Source organism: Gobio gobio, assembly GCF_949357685.1.
Source record: "Gobio gobio genome assembly, chromosome: 12".
Lineage (NCBI taxonomy): Eukaryota > Metazoa > Chordata > Actinopteri > Cypriniformes > Gobionidae > Gobio > Gobio gobio.
Genome location: NC_137105.1, coordinates 54281300 through 54304016, shown reverse-complemented (window position 1 = coordinate 54304016; position 22717 = coordinate 54281300). Strand labels below are relative to the sequence as shown.

Below are 22717 nucleotides of genomic sequence, written 5' to 3'. Positions count from 1 at the left end.
TAAGTTGACGTGAGCCGAGCCGTGTCTTTGTTTGCTTTATGTTTGCTCATGTTTGGGAAATAAAGCTGCACTGGTTCTCCAACATGCCTGCAGTGACTCATGACAGAACGCTGGACTGTCCAATATGAGCAGCAGTTTGAGTATTTCACCTTCATCAAGACAAACATCAGGAGAACATCAAGCACAAAGAACATCACAGGGACGCTCAGAGAATGCTGGGAGAAGTTAGAGAATGTTGTTTTCTCTCAATGTTACGAGAATGTGTTTGAACTAGGAAAACATTACAAGACATTATTTCAGGAGCGTTTATTACTAACATTTCCACAACTATTACATAACGTTAGTGAAAGTTCTCCTTCCTCTTTTCCTGTTAGCTGGGGATAAACAGAACACACACACTTTTTCTGTTGTGTTGTTTTACACACGTCTTGTTAGATTTGACATGTGTGATGTTTTTTGGGTGACCAAGCTTTTCATGCTTACTTATTTATTTTACTATCATTATTGTATTATTTTACTATTATTTGTTGTTTATAGTTGCTGTTCTTCAGTTTATTGTATGTACTTCTGCTGTTATTTTATTTTCTCCCTTTATTTGTAGTTCATATATGAATGCTGCTTCAACACAATTCACATCATATGACAGATTCATAATTGTATTTCTCTTTTTATTTATTTTTTATTCTTAGAACTATCCTTGTTCTGTTTCCATGGCCCTTTTTATTAACGAGAGACGGACTATAATACATATATGGGATATTTCAGTGGCATCTGTAATTGTTTGATGTTTTCTGTTTATGTGGAGGAAAAGAGAAAAAGATTTGACTTGTGCTGTCTAGTTCTGTTTGAGTTTGTGTTCTTGCTGTAGAAAATGTAAGCTTTGCTCTTTATGATTCCATGTTTTGGACGGTGGACCTCCAGAGACTCTCACACAGTTTAGTGGAACTACTACTACTACAGTCAAATGGGAATCTTAAAGTAAAGTTTGATCTGTTATTTGTGTGTTCAAATATTTAATGTTCTTACTTTACTGTGAAATCCAAACCTGTGGCTGTAAGAAATGAATGGCTTACATTTGACGTTCAGACGTTTTCATAACATTTCCAGAATTATAGAATGGACTGTTCCTCTAACGTTCACATTAACCAGGAAAAACATTGAGAAATAGCGTTTTCATAACTCAATGTGAATGTTAATCATAGAGCATATTTCTGTCCGCTGGGGAGGAGTGTGTTGAGGAGTGGCTAAAGTTATCTCAGGGGGATTTTAATGATCTGGCCTTGAAGGACATTTCCTAAGGCTATCGCTGGTCTCTGGAGCTCTGGGCCTGGTTTATCAATCTAACGCAGAAACCAGCGCAGAAATCATCTCACCACAGGGTTCACGTGTGATTCATCAATCGCTCGTTTGCCACCAATCCCATCGCACGAATGATAAATGTGGCGCTAAAAACAATCGTCATTCATATCTCCTCATCTTCCAGAACGCTTCGCTATATTTCCTGCACTTCTGCATCATCTTGTTGAGATCTCCATACACTGGAAAAATGTGCCGTAGAATTCATACTGGCAGGAGCTTTTGGAGGATCCTCATTGGCTGCTGCCAAGACACTCCATAGCAACCAAACAGAGCACCCTAGCAACCGTTTAACAAGACCTGTATCTCTGCATCAGAACGTTGTGTAAAGATGGGGGTCGGATCTTTGACTCATGCTAGCAAACTGGACTTTCAACATGCTAGACATGCTAGCAGTGAATAGCTACATGCTAATGGCAATTAGCTTAGGGTTAAAACATGATAAACACAAGTAAAAGTGTTAGCATCATGCTAGCTAAATACTAATCGTGTTAACATCATGCTAGCAGAATGCTAATCGTGTTAGCATTAATGTTAGCAACATGCTAATTGTGTTCACTTCTTGTTAAAACATGCTAGCAACATGGTAATCGTGTTAGCATTAATGCTAGAAGCATGCTAATCGTGTTAACATCATGCTAGCTAAATACTAATCGTGTTAACAGCATGCTAATCGTGTTAGCATTGATGCTAGCAAAATGCTAATAATGTTAGCATTGATGCTAGCAACATGTTAATTGTGTTCACGTCTTGTTAAAAAAATGATAGCAACATGTAATCGTGTTAGCATTGATGCTAACAAAATGCTTATTTTGTTTACGTCTTGTTAAAAAAATTATAGCAACATGTAATCGTGTTAGCATTAATGCTAGCAAACATTCTAATTGTGTTCACATCTTGATAAAAAAATGTTAACAGCATGCTAATTGTGTTAACATTAATGCTAGGAACGTGCTAATTGTGTTCACATCTTGATAAAAACATGCTAGCAACATGGTAATCGTGTTAGCATTAATGCTAACAAACATGCTAATTGTGTTCACATCTTGTTAAAAAAATGTTAGCAACATGGTAATTGTGTTAGCATTAATGCTAGCAACATGCTAATTGTGTCCACGTCTTGTTAAAAACATGTTAGCAACATGGTAATTGTGTTAACATTAATGTTACCAACATGCTAATTGTGTCTACGTCTTGTTAAAAACATGCTAGCAACATGGTGATTGTGTTAGCATTAATGCTAGCAACATGCTAATTGTTTTAACATAATGCTAACAGGATGCTAATTGTGTTCGCATCTTGCTAAAAACATGCTAGCAAAACATGGTAATTGTGTTAGCATTATGGTAGCAACATGTTAATTGTGTTAACATATTGCTAAAAACAATGCTAGCAAAAAGCTAATTGTGTTAACATATTACTAAAAAGATGCCATCAGCGTGCTAATTGAGTAAGCATCATGCTTCTAACATGCTAATCATGCTAGCATCTTGTTAAACAAATGTTAGCAAAAATTTTAATTGTGTTATCATAATGTTAGCAACATGTTAATCGTATTAGCATCATGCTAGCAAACTGCTAATTGTGTTATCATAATGCTAGCAGCATGTTAATCGTATTAGCAACATGTTAACGAAAAGCTAATCATGTTAACATATTGTTAAACAAATGTTAGCAACATGGTAATCGTGTTAGCATTATGCTAGCAATATGCTAATTATGTAAGCATAATGTTAGCAACTTGATAATCATATTAGCATCTTGGAATAAACATGCTAACAAACATGCTAATCATCATCGTTTTTGCTGAAAACACTGGAAGATGTGAAATCCCGAACTATTTCCCCAAACGTCAGTTCCAGTTAGTCCTAGTGACCATTACAGTTGATTGAGCACAAGTGGGAAACGAATGCTGACGTTCAATTCAATTCAATTCAATTCAAATTTATTTGTATAGCGCTTTTCACAATACACATTGTTTCAAAGCAGCTTCACAGAAAGTGCATTTCATAAATGTACATTGAAAAATGTTAGAAAGAAAATGTTAAAGAAAAATGTTAGGATAAGTTAATCAATCATGTATTAATTTAGGCCATAACAACGCTGGCGTTGAGTCGTCTCTTCACAGGCGTCGAGTCGTCTCTTCACAGGGGCATCTGAAGTCTCCATGAGAGGCTGATATAAACTGGAGCTGACGAACTAGTTACCTCGGGACTAGTGTCCCGAGATAACAACAGAAAGGCAGATGGGAAATAATTAGCATAGCTGCTGTTCAGAATATTAATGCTTTTGATCCGATTTAACTGTAGTATAAAACGTATTTATAATGTGAATGCTTGGCTAAAGAGATGCGTCTTTAATCTAGTTTTAAACTGGGACAGCGAGTCTGAACCTCGAACAATATCAGGAAGACTATTCCAGAGTTTAGGAGCTAAATGTGAAAATGCCCTCCCTCCTTTAGTGGACTTAGATATCCTAGGAATGACCAGAAGCCTCGAGTTTAGTGATCTTAAAGAGCGCGATGGATTGTATGGCGATAGAAGATCCGTTAAATACACTGGAGCTAAACCATTTAGGGCTTTATAGGTCAGTAGCAATACTTTGTAATTGATACGGAACTTAATAGGTAACCAGTGTAGAGATGATAAAATTGGTGTTATATGATCATATTTTCTTGACCTAGTAAGAACTCTAGCAGCTGCGTTTTGGACTAACTGTAGCTTGTTTATTGAGGATGCAGGACAACCAGCTAATAAAGCATTACAGTAATCTAGTCTCGAGGTCATGAATGCATGAACTAACTTTTCTGCATCCAAAATAGCGAGCATGTTACGTAGCTTAGCAATGTTTCTAAGGTGGAAAAATGCCGTTCTTGTAACATATGAAATATGATTTTCGAAAGACAAGTTGCGGTCTAATATAACACCCATGTCTTTTACTGTAGTGGATAAAGTGACAGGACATACTTCCAAGTTAAAGTTGTATTGTGAGAGGTTTTGTGGGCATATTTTTTGGACCAATAAGTAATACCTCTGTTTTATCTGAATTTAATAGCAGAAAATTACACATCCAGTATTTAATATCTTCAACACGCTGTCAATTTAGATAATTTAGCGTTTTCATCTGGTCGTGATGAAATATATAATTGAGTGTCATCAGCATAACAATGGAAATTAATTCCATGTTTTCTTATAATATTACCAAGTGGCAGCATATATATTGAGAATAGCAGAGGGCCTAACACAGATCCTTGCGGCACCCCATAGTCTACTGACGTTATCTTTGATTTTTCCCCATTTAGACAGACAAAATGGTAGCGGTCTGATAAGTACGATCTAAACCAGTTTAATGCCTGTCCCTGAACACCAGTGTAATTTTGAAGTCGATCTAAGAGTATTTTATGATCTATAGTATCAAACGCAGCACTAAGATCGAGTAGAACGTCTCGGTTACGTATGGTAACCCTCGTTCCCTGAAGGAGGGAACGGAGACGTACGTCGGACGTACCGACGAATTGGGATCACTTCTGGGAGCCCCTATCAGCTTCGAGCTATCTAGAACCGGCCAATGAACAATTGGCGTGCGAGATTTGCATCTCGCGCTCCGCCCCGCGCCGCGGGTATAAACAGGAAGCGAGAGCGAATGCACGCTGTTTTTCACTGAGGAGCCACACGTAGTGGCTCGACCTGCAGTGATGGTACAGCAACTGTGGCGACGGGACGTACGTCTCCGTTCCCTCCTTCAGGGAACGAGGGTTACCATACGTAACCGAGACGTTCCCATTCAGTCGGTCACGTTCGACGTACGTCGGACGTACCGACGAATTGGGATCCCCTATGGAAAACGCCATAGTTACTACCACTTCCAGCGCCCAGCGATGAGCCCCACAGACCCCGATCTGATGCGGGCGGGTAGGTTCACGCAGGGAGAGTCAAAGCTGCTGTTCTGCAAGACCCACTCAGCTGACTGTATTGGATAACGCTGGGAAAGCGTGCCTGTGAAGGCAGCTGCGGAAGCCACATCATGCCCAGAGGGAGTTAACATGTGGAGAATACACGTATGGGCTGGCCGTGGGCAGCACAACATACGGAAGTCTCAGGGGTGGCCCCGGTCAATTAGGAGGGAGACAACACGAACCTGAGACGGCAGAGGAGCTCTGCCGAGGGAAAGACACGGGCTCGCCGTAGGGAGCCGTACCGTGGAAGAATACACATATGGGACCGCCGTGGGGGTCACTACATACGGAACCCAGCCTAACACAAGTTCCACCAATGCATACGAGTGTTAGACCTGGCGTCGAACGCTCCGCCACGTCCGACTGCCGCGGGTTGCGGAGGACTCAACAGGGTTCGCCGTTCCGGGGAACTCGACTGGAGCAGAATAAGCGCACGCATCCGTCTACCATAGGGGAGGGAATGGCGCAGCAAGCCGACACTGGAACGGGTACTTCGGTGTTACTGACTATGGGAAGTGAGCACACAGGAAGAGACCGGCTCTACACGGAGGCTATAGAATCTAGCGAACGTGTTAGGTGTCGCCCAGCCCGCAGCTCTACAAATATCTGTCAGCGAGGCGCCACGAGCCAGCGCCCAGGAAGAGGCAACACCCCTAGTGGAGTGGGCTCTTAACCCGAGCGGGCAGGGCACGTCTTGGGACTGATAAGCCAAGACGATGGCGTCCACTATCCAGTGGGCCATCCTCTGCTTGGAGACAGCCTTTCCCTTCTGCTGTCCTCCGTAACAGACGAAGAGCTGCTCTGAGGTCCTGAAGCTTTGCGTTCGGTCCACGTAAGTCCGGAGAGCACGGACGGGACAGAGAAAAGCTAGGGCTGGGTCTGCCTCCTCCGAAGGCAGCGCTTGCAGGCTCACCACTTGGTCCCGGAAGGGAGTAGTGGGAACCTTGGGCACATATCCAGGCCGGGGTCTCATGATCACATGAGAGTTACCGGGCCCGAATTCCAGGCACGATTCGTCGACCGAAAATGCCTGCAGGTCCCCTACCCTCTTGATGGAGGCCAACGCAATCAGGAGTATAGTCTTTAACGACAGTATTTTCAACTCAGCTGACTGCAGAGGCTCAAAGGGTTCTCTCTGTAGTGCAGTTAGCACCAGAGCTAAGTCCCAAGAGGGTATAGAGGGAGGACGAGGAGGATTTAATCTCCTTGCTCCCCTAAGGAACCTGACGATCAGATCGTGCTTACCTAGAGATTTTCCATCTACGAGCTCATGATTAGCGGCGATAGCGGCGACATAGACCTTGAGGGTGGAGGGAGACAGCCTTCGCTCCAACCCATCCTGTAGAAAGGTAAGCACAGAAGCGATCGAACATCTTCGGGGGTCTTCTCGGCGAGAAGAGCACCAGTCGACGAACAGGTTCCACTTCAACGCATAGAGGCGCCTCGTAGAGGGGGCTCTAGCGGAAGTGATGGTGTCAACTACCGCTTGCGGTAGGTCACCTAGAACCTCCGCGTCCCGTCCAGGGACCAAACATGGAGTTTCCAGAGGTCCGGACGCGGGTGCCATAGGGTGCCCCGTCTCTGAGTCAGGAGGTCCTGTCTCAGAGGAATGGGCCAGGGAGGTGCTGTCGCGAGGAGCACTAGTTCCGGGAACCAAGTCCGGTTGGGCCAATACGGAGCGACCAACAGGACCTGCTCCTCGTCCTCCCTGACTTTGCACAGTGTCTGCGCAAGAAGGCTCACTGGGGGAAACGCATACTTGCGTTCTTCCCGGGGCCAGCTGTGGGCCAGGGCATCCGACCCGAGGGTCCCCTCGGTCAAGGAATAAAACCACTGACAGTGGGTCGTCTCTGGGGAGGCAAACAGGTCTACCTGTGCGGCCCCGAAACGACTCCAGATTAGCTGGACCGCCTGGGGATGGAGTCGCCATTCTCCCGGAAGTACCTGCTGACGTGACAGCTCGTCGGCCGCACGATTGAGCAGGCCCGGAATGTGAACGGCACGAAGCGACCTCAGATGCTTCTGACTCCATAAGAGGAGATGGCGGGCGAGTTGCGACATGCGACGGGAGCGTAGACCACCCTGTTTGTTGATGTACGCTACGGCCGCAGTGTTGTCCGTCCGGACCAGAACGTGCTTGCCTCTGAGCGGAACTTTGAAGCGGCTGAGTGCAAGACGAACTGCTAACAACTCGAGGCAATTGATATGCCATTGCAGTTGAGGCCCCGTCCACAGACCCGAAACTGCAAGCCCGTTGTACGTGGCACCCCAACCCGTGGATGAGGCATCCGTGGAGACAACGGAGTGCCTGGACACTTGTTCTAGGGGTACTCCCGCCCGGAGAAACAGAGGGTCCGACCACGGGCCGAAGGTTTGGCGGCACCTCGGAGTCACTTGGACGCGGAGGGAACCGCTGTGCCACGCCCATCTCGGGACTCGATCGTGTAGCCAGCGTTGAAGCGGTCTCATATGAAGCAATCCGAGCGGCGTTACTGCGGCTGCGGATGCCATATGCCCCAGGAGCCTCTGAAAATGTTTCAGTGGAACCGCTGTCCTGCCTCTGAACGAATTCAGGCAGTTCAACACCGACTGGACGCGCTCCTCGGTGAGGCGCGCAGTCATGGCGACCGAGTCTATCTCCATACCGAGAAAAGAGATCCTCTGCGTGGGGCAGAGTTTGCTCTTCTCCCAGTTGACCCGAAGTCCCAACTGGCTGAGGTGACTGAGCACCTTGTCCCTGTGTTCGCACAACTGCTCTCGCGACTGGGCAAGGATCAGCCAGTCGTCGAGGTAGTTGAGGATGCGAACGCCATGCTCTCTCATGGGAGCAATGGCCGCCTCCGCAACCTTCGTAAAGACGCGGGGCGACAGGGACAGGCCGAAGGGTAAGACGCGGTACTGATATGCCCGTCCCTCGAACGCGAAGCGCAGAAAGGGCCGGTGTCGAGGAAGAATCGAGACATGAAAGTACGCGTCCTTCAGGTCTATCGCTGCAAACCAATCTCGGGGACGGATGCACCTGAAGATGCGCCTCTGCGTTAACATCGTGAACGGCAGCCTGTGAAGGGACCGGTTCAGGAATCGCAGATCCAAGATCGGTCGTAACCCGCCGCCTTTCTTGGGTACAATGAAGTAGGGGCTGTAGAACCCGGACCTCATATCGGCTTGAGGGACCGGCTCTATCGCGTCCTTCGCCAGTAGGACAGCGATCTCCGCCCTGAGCACGGGGGCGTTCGCCTCCACTACAGTCGTGAAGTGAACGCCCCTGAACTTGGGGGGACGCCGGGCGAACTGAATCGCATAGCCGAGTCTGATGGTACGGATGAGCCACCGAGACGGGCTGGGAAGCGCTAGCCAGGCTCCCAGACTCCGAGCAAGGGGGACCATCGGCACCACAGACGTACCCGCAGCGGGGCAGCGAGGCGGAACGCAGGGATCCGGCACGGACGGCATGGGAGCGGCCCGAAGCGGGATCTGAGTGTGCTGTGCAACACTTACCTGCATCCGCGGAGGGGACGTGCGAGTGTGGGGAGGCCGCTTGTGTGCGTCCCGACAGCCGGCGTCCCCTGCTGGCGAAGGGAGAGGTACTTGAGGGTGGCGAGGCATGGGAGCGTCGACCACCGCCAAGCGCGCTCTCTTGGCACCCAGAGATATTGGAAACTGCTCTTTTATTGATGTTTTGGGTGCCGCTGGCACTGGGGCCAGCGGCGGAACAGACAAACAAAAGATTCTCCCCCGGCCCTCCTCCGGGGGAAGGAGTGGTGCTGCAGCCATCTCCCTCCGAGCAGTTTCCTCCATCTCTGGGTGGCCCGTCTCAGGGTCGCTTGCGACGACGCTTGCCACCTGGCTTGGCAGCGGCCTGAGCGGGCTGGACATCCTTCCCACGGCCGGCCCCACGCCGTCGGCTGGTGGAAGGCTGCTGCGGTGCCTTGGCGGGGGCGGAGGCGGCGGCGGGTGGACGTCCTCGGCGACGAGTAGTCGGAGGCGCTGCCGCCGGCGGCGGGGTGGAGGCAGCAGCGGGCCGCCGGGGCAGGATGTGCTTGATCGCCTCCGTCTGCTTCTGGGCGGCCGAGAACTGCTGGGCGAAGCTCTCGACCGCGTCGCCGAACAACCCAGCTGACGAGATGGGGGAGTCCAGGAACCGATGTTTATCGGTCTCCCTCATATCAGCCAGGTTGAGCCAGAGATGACGCTCCTGGACCACAAGCGTGGACATCGCCTGACCGATGGAACGGGCGGTGACTTTCGTCGCCCGGAGGGCGAGGTCCGTCGCCGTCCGGAGCTCCCGGAGGAGCTCTGGGTCAGGCCTACCCTCGTGCATGTCAAGGAGCGCTTGGGCCTGGTGGACCTGAAGCAGCGCCATGCCATGCAAGGCGGACGCAGCCTGCCCGCAGGCCTTGTAAGCCTTCCCAGTCAGACTGGAAGAGAACTTACAGGCCCGGGACGGGAGACGCGGGTCACCGCGCCAGTTAGAGGCGGTCGCCGGACACAGTTGCATCGCGACGGCGCGCTCCACTGGCGGGATCCCCACGTAACCCTTGGCTGGTCCGCCGTCGAGAGTAGTGAGGGGGGAGGAGTCACTCGGCCGGTTTCTGGCAGAAAAAGGTGCCTTCCACGACCTCGTGAGCTCCTCATGCACCTCCGGGAAGAAAGGTGTCGGGGCGGGACGCTGAGAACCAGCGCGACCCACCCCGAGGAACCAATCGTCCAACCTAGAGGGTTCGGGACACGGTGGAGGGTTCCACTCGAGCCCAACCCTTTCGGCGGCCCGGGAAAGCATAGCAGCCATCTCAGGGTCCGGTGCAGCCGTTGCCACTCTCCCAGAGGGAGGCAGTACAACTGAACCTTCATCCCCCGAGGACTGAAACTCCCCCTCCGATGCAGCGATTGACATCTGTTCATCTGCTGGAGCTCCAAAAGTCACCACTGGTCTCCCGTGGGAGGGTCCAGCGGGTTCTCCTGGAGGCTCTACCGGCTGCGGAGCAGAGGGAATAGGGGCCTGCGGAGATTGACTCGGCGGGTTTGCCCTAAACGTGATCCTCAGATCACCCTGGCCATCCAAAGAAGCAGGTCCACCCGGGTTAGGGGCAGCCCTGGTTCGTGGGATGGGTAAGGGGACTCCCCCAGCCCGGAGGTAGGAGAGTCTCGATCTAAGCTCCGCGATAGTCATGTTCCCGCAGTGGGAACATGAACTATCCACAAACGCCGCCTCAACGTGCTGTATGCCCAAACACGTGAGACAGCGATTGTGACCGTCAGCAGGGGACAGGGAACGACCGCATCCAGAAACGCACGGGTGGTAAGACATCCTGAAAAGGACGGCACGTCACCCGTGAACTCTTTTTGTGAGGAAACGCTCTTGTGCTGAAGCACTCAGGGGGAAACGCGACAGCGCACGGGATTGTTGTGCAGCCCGTGCCTGTACTCAGCAGGAAAAACGCCCAACCAGACCAACAGGATTTGCTGTTGCTGTTAAAACAGCAGTTTTTCTCTGCTTGCAGAGGCAGCCGATGAGTCAGCGCGGATCCCGCTGGAATGTGCCGTCTCTCCAACACGCGTTTCCTGGATTCTCCGGTCTTCTAAATAACTTGCTGATAGCAGCGATAAACTCAAGCAGTGTAGCGTTGAGAGTCCTCTTCATCTGCCGTGTGGCTCCGAAGTGAATGACAGCGTGCATTCGCTCTCGCTTCCTGTTTATACCCGCGGCGCGGGGCGGAGCGCGAGATGCAAATCTCGCACGCCAATTGTTCATTGGCCGGTTCTAGATAGCTCGAAGCTGATAGGGGCTCCCAGAAGTGATCCCAATTCGTCGGTACGTCCGACGTACGTCGAACGTGACCGACTGAATGGGAACTAGTATTGAGATACAGCCTTGGTCAGAAGCTAGAAGTAAATCATTTGTGATTTTAACGAGCGCGGTTTCTGTGGAAATGCGGCCTGAATCCTGATTGAAATTTTTCATAGATATCATTTTCTTGCAAGAAAGAGCACAATTGAGCGGACACAACTTTTTCTAGTATTTTAGACATGAATGGAAAATTTGAAATTGGTCTGTAATTTGCTAGGTTATTATGATCTAATTGTGGCTTCTTAATGAGAGGTTTTATGACTGCCAACTTGAATATCCTTGGAACATGACCTAAAGATAAAGATGAGTTAATAATATTGAGAAGAGGCTCTTCCACTACAGGTAACAACTCTTTCAGTAGTTTAATGGGTATTGGATCTAATAAACATGTTGTTGGTTTAGATGCAATGATAAGTTTATTTAGCTCTTCCTGTCCTATAGTTGTAAAGCGGTGTAGTAGTTCTTGAGGGGCGATAATTGCGGTTGAATCATAAGACATCATTAAAGATTGTACATTTACAATTTTGTTTCTGATGCTTTCTATTTTTTCAGTGAAGAAATTCATAAAATCATTACTACTAAACTGTAACGGAATATTTTGCTCAGGCGATGCTTGTTTATTTGTTAGTCTAGCCACGGTGTCAAATAAAAACCTTGAATTATTTTGGTTATTTTCTATTAGTTTGCGGAGATGCTCAGCCCTGGCTGCTTTTAGGGCCTTTTTATAACGTGACATACTATCTTTCCACGCGATTCTAAAGACCTCTAAATTAGTTTGTTTCCATTTATGCTCTAAGTTACGAGTTTCTCTCTTGATAACATGTGTAGCACTGTTGTACCATGGTGCTTTAGTTTTCTCTCTAACCTTTTTTAATCTAATTGGTGCAACAATTTCTAATGTACTAGAGAAAATGGTGCTCATACTGCTAGTCATTTCCTCTAGTTCATCTGTTTGTTTGGGTTCACAGAGCAGCTGAGACAGATCAGGTAAGCTATTTGAGAATCTATCTATAGTGGTTGGAAGGATTGTTCTGCCTGGTCGATAATTTTCTGAGTAACATTAAGAATATCTCTATAGATTGTTGCAACACCCCCGCCACGGCCAATCAGACGGGGCTCATGCTTATAACAGTATCCTGGTGGAGTAGACTCATTAAGACCAAAATAATCATTTGGCTTAAGCCAGGTTTCAGTAAGGCAAAGTACATCAAAACTATTATCTGTGACCATTTCATTTACAATAACCGCCTTAGGTGTGAGCGATCTAATGTTTAGAAGACCTAGATTTAGAAATTGTTTTTGTTCACTAATATTGCGATTTTCTGGTTTAATCACAATTAGATTTTTCCTAGATCCTACAGTAGATTTAATGTTTGACCTCACTAAACGAGGAATAGACACATTTTCTATATAATGTTCTACATTGGTACTCATGTCAATTAAGTTAGGACAAAATTGTTTTTGTTCACTAATATTGAGATTTTCTGGTTTAATCACAATTAGATTTTTCCTAGATCCTACAGTAGATTTAATGTTTGACCTCACTAAACGAGGAATAGACACAGTTTCTATATAATGTTCCGCTCCGATTCTGCTGGGGTGAAGGCCATCAGGACGGAAGAGCCTAGGTCGCTCCCAAAACAGATTCCAATTATTTACAAAGAGCAGCTTCTGTTCATTACACCATGACATTAACCATTCATTTAGAGCAAATAGTCTACTGAACTTTTCATGTCCTAGTCGGTACGTGGGAAGCGGTCCAGAAACGACAATCGTTGCTTCAGGCGATGTTCTGCGCACCGTCTCGATCAGGCTCCTGTAGTCCTTCTTCAGAACCTCCGTCTGCCGCAGCCTGGTGTCGTTCGTTCCCGCGTGCAGCACGACAGCTCCGATGCCCTCGTCACCGTTCAGGATCTCGGGAACCTGCGCAGCGACATCGAGAACACGAGCACCAGGAAAGCAGTGAGTGATAACCTTGCCTTTACCTGAGGTAGTGTGGACATGCAGACGATGGAAGTACCGATGACCACAGCGTCGCGTTCCATCTCGCGAAGAGGGGAGAAGCGGTTCCGGGTGGAGATCTCGAAGACCGGGAGGGGCGGAGAGGTCCTTGCTCTGGTCCTGGCTCGCGTCTTCCGCTGTAGAAACACCCAGGGTCCATGGTGCTGTGTCGGTGCCGGAGTGAACGAAACCAGGGATGATGATCGCATCCTGGGTGCTTGGGTCCTGTGCAGAGAAACACGCGGAGTAGACGAGGTCGGAGTCAAAAGATTACTATCCACTGACTTGAGAGCATCGGCTCGCGATGTTTCAAGCGCTGTTCACAGCTCTCTCAGCACACCTTGTCTGTCTAGAAGGCCGCAAATCTGCTTCTCCAACGACTCCAACTCCAACTGCACCGAATGCAGCTCGAACGTGTCCTCACCTGCACTCAAAGGTAACATTAGACACACATCCGAGTTATTCGCCATTGTAGCAGATGTGCTACGATGGCGAATTGTAGGTATCAGTGGTTACCGGGTGTAACGTTAAACGTTAAACAAGATACCACGCGTGCAATGCTAGCGGGCTACGGCTAGTAGCGGAAGTTCGGATATAAGTAGCGATATCAAAGCAATCCGATTGTTTTTTATAGAGAATCGTATCGGAGATATGTTCACACGCTGTAAATAATAGAAAGTATTCGTTTGTAAGCGAGTGTTAAGAAGAAAATCAAGGATTATGAATCAATTTGACGGAGCTCAAACACAAACAACGCGCTCACAACCTGCGCACGCGCCTCTCATGCACGTGATTAATCTTTGCAAATTGCTTGCACGCTTCACGATGAATGCGGCTAAAGTTTACAGGGTAAGTTACATTACGGAATGCTTTCTGTGTATGACGTTCTCAATATAATTAATAATCCCATGTTTATAATGAACAACGCGTTATGGTTGTTTTTACAAACTGTGTACGCGGGTGATAAAGTTAACGTGGTAACACTACACTAAGCTTACTTTTGTAGATGGTTTATAACGGTGTCTGTTTCTGATTAAGAAGTAATGTAAAAAAAAAATCTTATAACATAACATCAATCTGTCAATGAACTAACTATACATCAGTAAACACATAGCAATCATATCTCACTACGCTACTCTGCCAGTACAAAGATAGATCAAAGTGACTTGACGTTAACCAACAATTCAGAAACGTCCTGTTCGAACTTCGTTGGGTTTGTCATCTTGTTCCGGGTCCGACTCCGGTTCAAAATGATAAGGTTGCTCAGATGTGTCCTCAGAAACTCCCGTTGCCATTATTTCTCGAAAATATAAGGCAAGGCAACACTCCACATGTTGTGTCGGGTCGAACTGAACGCCCCACAGAGCAGAGGGGCGGGGTGAGCAAAGCTCATTATCATTTAAAGTCACATGCACTGAAATGGCTTGCTGAAAACAGAGCTGTTTTTGACCAGGTAAAATTAGCGTTTTCTTACAATACTAACGATCATTTTTAATTAAAGTATATTACAAACTTTTCATTTAGACACTAAAGAATCATATTAACTTGTACAAAAATGGCATTCTATGACCCCTTTAAGAGACATCTCAATGTTTTTATTTATTTTATGTAAATGTGTTTGTACTTCTAACATGTTAAGATGGTAAAATAAATATGTTGTAACTTCAAATCAGAGCGTCTTCCGTGTCTGGAATGGATGTATTCTTGAATCTATAGGGTAACAATAATATAATAAGATAACATTGTTTGAAATGGGTTTGGCTAAAAGAAGATTTTGGTTTTGTCTATAATACGTACTGGGTTAAATAGAATTGCATTACTAAAAAGTAGTGGTGTCAACAATAATCGATTCAGTGATGCATCGCAATGCGGGGCATGCACGATTCAGCATCGATGCGGCAAAGTGCCATAATCGATTATGTCACCGTTTATTTTCTGGCCTTGAGTTGGACAATAAAGTTGTGAAGTTTCAATTACTTCCAGGGTCGTAACAACAACAATCAAGATGGCTGAGGCGGAGGGAGATGACCGCGATAGACGGGTAATTAAAAACGCACCCAAAGCTTGGAAAGCGGACATCTGCACATTTCGGATTCTGACGCCGGCTTCACACCGCACGCGTTAGCAGGAGCCCGCGCCCCCATTGTGGATTCACACTGGCAGCGTTTGTCTTGCGCAGATATTGCAAATACAGACAAATATTGTACATTATGTCACATTTTCCGGGCTTCTCCTCCGAGCCCCGTCTGTCTCGTGCTTTGATTTTTGATGGGCAGCATATGCTGTGATTGTGAAACACACGGGGCACTTCACTACATGATTTCATGGTGAAATTTGTTATTTTCCATGTTAATCTGGTCAGTTTTGATCAAGAACAATCCACTGTGGCTTCAAATCAGCGTGAGCAGCGCGGCAAAAATAGACTCGGCGGCGAAACGATCGCGGCACTGCTGCTTCTGCTCCTGCAATGCGATGCGCTGCCGCCTCTGCGTGCGATGTGAATGCTCTGATCTGTTAACATGGGCGCCGAAAAAAATATGCGCTGCTTACGCCCTGCTAACGCGCCTGCCACACTAAAATCAAGCACGAGAATTGACTAGTCCCTAGTGTCAACGTTACTGTGTGTGTTGCACTGAATTTTTTATTGCTGGGTGCCTGGGTGGTGGTTGTTGTTACAATAGTGTGACTGTAATTACAGATTAATATTTGCACAGGAGTTCATGAAGTGCCCTGTCTTAGAGCTTTTTACTGTGTGTAAAAAAAAAACACTTATGTTCACTGCTGGAAAAAGTTGGCTTAGTTGGTTATTATTGCTCTATATAATTTCAAATGGTTCTAAAGCAGAGAGAAGAGAAACATTTCTCATTCAAAGCACTGAAAGCAGTGATTTATGTTTTCTTTTTCAGGTTTGAAAATGCCATATCCAATACCCTGTACCATTCAATTTTATTTTATTTAATGACATTTATGTCAAAGATACAGGAGAGTGATAATACACACATAGCAGCCAATACAATCTGTTGTTCAATATCTGACTGCTTGTATTGCCTCATGACTGATTAAAAATTTGCCTTGTGTGCAGTAGAATTTTGATGCATCGCAATGCATCGTAGAATCGAATTGAATCGAATCGTTACCTGGTGAATCGTAATCGAATCGAATTGTGAGGGCAGTGCCAATGCACACCCCTACTAAAAAGAGACTAAAATACAATTTTCATTGACTAAAATTTGACTAAAATGTCATCAGTTTTCATCTAGACGAAAATAGTCATAGATAATTCTGACTAAAATGCTCAGACTATTAGTCGACTAAAACTTGACTAGACCAAAAAGAGTATGACTATGACTAAAACTAATAAAAACTAAAATGACAGCTTGACACAAAGACTAGACTAAAGCTAAAATTAAAACAGGCCGCCAAAAACAACACTAGGTCCAGCTCAGTTTGTTCTTTCTGAAGCCTTTGTTTTTTTGCCAGCTATGGGAGAAAGCGGTCACCAGCGTTCGACACAAACCCGTGGCCCGGGTGGTGTGTTCTTTTTCTGCTTTCATGACTTCTATCTACCTACCCGCTATTGTCGGCTGCGCAACCACGTGAGAGAATTGTGTTAAGCATGTGCAATTAAAAACTGAGGTCCTGCTTATGCGCCTGTATTTTATGCTTTAGTAAAATGAAATTCAAATTATAGGCTACAAGACATTAAGTCAAGTCAAGTCAAGTCAACTTTATTTATATAGCGCTTTTAACAATGTAGATTGTTTCAAAGCAGCTTTACAGTGTTAAACAGGAAAATAATGCAGCATCATTTTATTCAGCTGTATAGCCATTCTGGAAAAAACGCTGATGTCATCAGTTCATTTCAATTATCATACAGTGACAGTGTGGGCTTTAGATCAATAATTCAATCAGTAATTTAGTTTAAATGGTTAATTTAGTTTATTAATTAGATTTATTTCGATGTTTAGTTGAAAAGTTTAGTGTCCCCAACTGAGCACGCCAAGCCAGAGGCAACAGTGGCAAGGAAACCAAAACCCCATTAGGTGACCTAATGGAGAAAAATAAACCTTGGGAGAAACCAGGCTCAGTCGGGTGCCAGTTCTCCTCTGGCCAATTAACAAACAGCGTATTATTGTTATTATTCTGGCCGCTTTACAGCTCAGAGGTCATAATAGATTTGAATATTCGAGGGACCGGGGGCAACATGCTGGAGACGGGTTTATTGAGGATGATGTTGATTAAATATTTATTAAAGTGCAATATTCGAATGATCGGAGGCAGCACGCTGGAGACAAGTTTATTGAGGATGACATATCGATTTAAGTATTATTTAATTGTAATATTCAAACAATCTGAGTCAACACGCCGGAGACGGGTTTATTGAGATGCCGTGTCAATGAGGCAGTTGCAGGGGGAGTCTAATCACGGTCTCTGCAGACACTTCGGGGTCCTGTGTTGGTATTCTCTGGGCGCAGGTCGACCATCTGAACTGGATACGGCCCGGATCCGGCTGACTGCAGTAAACCTCGGGATAAAACAGAGAGACTATCATTAGCGTAGATGCCATTCTTCTGATGATGTCACGAGTACATCAGGTGTTATGGGAAGTGTTCCCGGTTCCGGCTGACCTAGTTAATGCAGCCTAACAATCATTTCATTGAAAAAGTGTTTTATGTGTATGCCACAGTAAAGAGATGTGTTTTTAGTCTAGATTTAAACTGACAGAGTGTGTCTGCTTCCCGAACAATGTTAGGAAGACTGTTCCAGAGTTTCGGAGCTAAATAGGAAAAGGATCGACCGCCTGCAGTTGATTTGGATATTCTCGGTATTATCAACTGGCCAGAATTTTGAGACCGCAGTAGACGTGATGGAGTATAATATGTTAAGAGCTCGCTCAAGTATTGGGGAGCTAAACCATTTAGTGCTTTGTAAGTAATAAGTAAAATTTTTAAAATGTATGCGATGTTTAATAGGCAGCCAGTGCAGTGTTGACAGAATTGGGCTAAAATGTTCATACTTCCTGGTTCTAGTAAGAACTCGAGCTGCTGCGTTTTGGACCAGCTGGAGTTTATTTATTAAGCGAGCAGGGCAACCACCCAGTAGAGCATTACAATAATCTAGCCTTGAGGTCATGAACGCATGAACTAACTGTTCAGCATTTTGCATTGAGAGCATGTGCCGTAATTTAGATATATTTTTAAGATGGTAGAAAGCAGTTTTACAGATGCTAGAAACGTGGCTTTCAAACGAAAGATTGGTATCAAAGAGCACACCCAGGTTCCTCACTGACGACGAGGACTTGACAGAACAGCCATCAAGTGTTAGACAGTATTCTAGGTTACTACTTGTGGAGCTTTTTTTGTCCAATAATTAAAAATTAAGTTTTTTCTGAATTGAGTTGCAGGAAATTACCGGTCATCCAATGTTTTATATCAGCTATGCATTCCGTTAATCTTGTGAATTGGTAAGTTTCTTTAGGGCGTGAAGAAATATAGAGCTGAATATCATCAGCATAACAATGAAAACTAACGCCATGCTTCCTAATGATATCTCCCAGTGGTAGCATGTACAGGGAGAAGAGTAGCGGTCCTAGCACTGAGCCTTGTGGTACTCCATACTGAACTTGCGATCGGTGTGACATATCTTCATTTACTACTACAAACTGATAACGGTCGCATAGGTATGATTTAAACCATGATAAAGCAATTCCACTAATACCTACATAAATTTCGAGTCTATTCAAAAGAATGTTGTGGTCGATAGTATCAAATGCAGCGCTAAGATCGAGTAACACTAATAGAGAGATACAGCCACAATCGGATGATAAGAGTAAATCATTTGTAACTCTGATGAGAGCAGTCTCAGTGCTATGATACGGTCTAAATCCTGACTGGAAATCCTCACAGAGGATCTTTTCTTTTTCTTTTCTTTTTCTTTCTAAAAAGGAACATAATTGTGAAGACACTGCCTTTTCAAGTATTTTTGACAGAAAGGGTAGATTTGAGATTGGTCTATATTTGACTAATTCTGTAGGATCAAGTTGCGGTTTTTTAATAAGTGGTTTAATAATAGCCAACTTAAAAGTTTTCGGTACATATCCTAATGACAAAGATGAATTAATGATATTAAGAAGAGGATCTATGACCTCTGGTAGCATCTCTTTTAATAGCCTAGTCGGTATAGGGTCGAGCATACATGTTGTCGATTTTGATGATTTAACGAGTTTAGCCAATTCTTCTTCTCCTATAGCAGTGAATGAGTGTAATTTTTCCTCAGTGACACTACAATGCTCTGTCTGATGTGATACTGTAGTAGACGGCTGCATGGTTAAAATTTTGTACCTAATATTATCAATCTTACATGTTAAGAAGTTCATAAAGTCATTACTGCTGTGCTGTTTACAATCATCAGAAGTTGAAGCTTTATTTTTGGTTAATTTAGCCACTGTATCGAATAAATACCTTGGGTTGTGTTTGTTTTCTTCCAAGAGAGTTGAGAAATAAGCAGATCTAGCAGTTTTTACGGCCTTTCTGTATGTGATCATGTGCTCTTTCCACGAATTACGAAATACCTCTAATTTTGTTTTCTTCCAGCTGCGCTCCATTTTTCTGGCTGCTGTTTTAAGGGCCCGGGTGTGCTCGTTGTACCACGGCGTTGGACTATTTTCTTTAATCTTCTTTAAGCGCAGAGGAGCAACTGTGTCTAAAGTACTGGAAAAGAAAGAGTCAATAGTTTCTGTTGCAACATCGAGTTCTCCTATACTATCTGGGATGCTGAGCAGATGATACTGATGAGGAAGATTATTTAAAAAGCAATCTTTAGTAGCGGCAGTGATTGTCCTGCCATTTTTTTGAAGCGAGGGGGGTGGCTTTGCAACCTTAGCTAAATTAAGTATACATGATACTAAGTAATGATCTGAGATGTCATCGCTCTGCTGCAGAATTTCAACGGTATGAACATTTATTCCATGTGACAATATTAGGTCTAAAGTATGATTTAGCGATGAGTGGCTCCTGACACGTGTTGCCTAACTCCAATAGAGTTTAGTGTGTCTTTAAATGCTAATCCCAATACTTCTTTTCCGTTGTCTACATGGATATTAAAATCACCAACAATTAGTACTTTATCTACGGCCAGTACTAACTCTGATAGAAAATCAGCAAATTCTTTGATAAAGTCTGTATTATGCCCTGGTGGCCTGTATACAGTAGCTAACACAAATGTTGAACGGGTTTTATCATGTACACTACATAGCGTTACATAAAGCACCAAAACTTCGAAGGAATTATATTTGAAACTAGACTTCTGAGTAATACTGAAGATATTATTATAAATTACAGCAACCCCTCCCCCTTTACCTTTCAGACGCGGCTCATGTTTATAACAATAATCTTGGGGGGTGGACTCATTTAAGGTAATGTAGTCGTCAGGTTTTAGCCAGGTTTCTGTCAAACAGAGCACATCTAGATTATTATCTGTAATAATATCATTAACAATAAGCGCTTTTGGGGAAAGGGATCTAATATTCAGCAACCCAAGCTTTATCAATTGTTCATCTGTATTATATCTTTTGTTTATTTGTTGGACATCAATTCAATTTTTACTGTTGAATGGTTTTGATGTTTTTTTGTATTTACTAATTCGGGGAACAGACACAGTCTCTATATGATAATATCTAGGTGAAAGAGTCTCTATTTGCTGGGATTTATCTGACTCCGGTAACATGAGACAGCTAGCAGACGGTCGGTTTAGCCAGTTTGTCTGCTTCCTGACCTGGGCCCTAGTGAGTCAAGGTTTAGCTCTAAGACTATGTGCCAAATTACTAGAGAGAAGAGCGGCACCACCCCAAGAGGGATGGATGCCATCCTTCTTCAACAGGTCAGGTCTGCCCCAAAAACTTTTCCAATTGTCTATGAACCCTATGTTATTTTGCAGACACCACTTAGACAACCAGCCATTGAGTGATGATAGTCTGCTAACTATCTCATCACTCCTTTTTACAGGGAGCGGTCCAGAACAAAAAAACAGCCTCTGACATCATACTAGCGAGTTCACACACCCCTTTAATGTTAATTTTGGTGATCTCCAACTGGCGAAGTCGAACATCATTAATGCCGACGTGAACAATAATCTTAGAGAATTTGCGATTAGCTTTAGCCAGCACTTTTAAATTTGCTTTGATGTCAGGCGCTCTGGCTCCCGGTAAACAAGTGACTATGGTGGCTGGTGTCTCTATCTTCACGTTCCGTGTAATAGAATCGCCAATGACTAGGGCACTTTCAACAGGATACTCAGTGGGTGCTTCACTGAGAGGGGAGAACCTGTTTGATGTTCTAACCGGAACGGAAAAGCGGTTCTTTGGTCTGCGACTATACTGCCTCACTGTTACCCAGTTTCCCTGCTGCAAGGGCCCTGCAGCCGGAACTGAAGAATGTACAGAGTTCACTAAGCTATTCGCATCCAAATCAGTGTCTAAAGCTGTTACATCCTCACTACTCTCAGATAAAGTATGGATGCGTGTTTCTAATTCTGAAATCTTCTCCGTCAGCCTAACTATCTCCTTACATTTATCACATGTGAAGCCCTGTTCGCCAGCGGAGAAGCCTATACTGAACATGCGGCATGCGGTGCAAGTGATAATGACTGGAGAAGACATGACTTACCGTGTTTGTTGATTAATCCAACTTACCATTTACCACAATCGTTTGCTGGACACAATTTACTAATCCAAGTTATGAACTCAAAAAAAGGGAGACCCGGGTGCAGAGATAACAAGCTAACAGGCTAGCGAAATGCTAACGTGTGATGGTGATTTAGATTAAAAGCTAGCGATGTCAAATTTAACGTGATAGGCAATTTTTAAACAATGTATGGTGATGAGTAAGTTATATTTAGCAGTAGAAGAAAGAGGAAATATCAAAACAAAGATTCAAATGTAAGCAAGGCTCTACAGAGTGTAAATTTCCATCCATTAGCCCAAAAACCGAAAACTAATGACTTGGTCAAAAGGAATTCTGCGTGTAAGCCTTTTCAGCATTTTGGTGAAGTTCTCTGAATTTATTAATATCTCATTTTAAATTTGACTCCATTAATAATTTTATCTGACTCCAATTCGATCTGACTCCATAAAGTGTGTTACTTTTAGAGTTTATCAGCTGATTTGAAGATTAGTTGCGATTTAATTTCAGATCAATGATTTTTCGTAGTCTCACTTATTTTCAAATATTAATATCCTCCATGGGACCCGGAGTCTCAAATAGGCTAAGCGTCCGGATTTCGCTTGCTCTAACGGTCACAGATTAGTCAGTTCTGATATTACAGAGGATTGCAGGGTGAACTATCTTACCTCTAAGTGAGTCACACATGTGCACTCATAATAAAACATGTAATTTTAGTGATAGTCACGGAAACTGCAACTTATAATAACAGTGGCAGGTCAGAAATCAGGTTTTCCCTCATGCATGGCTCAATGCTCCCGCTATGGAGTTCCCAGTATGGCCTGCCCTGGCAGAGAGATCTGCGGTAACCCCTACAAAACCCCGCATGGACATGAATAA

At 44.9% G+C, this 22717-nt stretch overlaps 1 protein-coding gene across 1 annotated transcript in view; it reads right to left on the bottom strand.

The window, feature by feature from the left end:
- LOC307135121 (NLR family CARD domain-containing protein 3-like) overlaps positions 1-22717 on the bottom strand; it is a gene marked incomplete at its 3' end in the record, with an annotated part of 233210 nt that overhangs the window by 58606 nt on the left and 151887 nt on the right. The window lies entirely within an intron of this gene.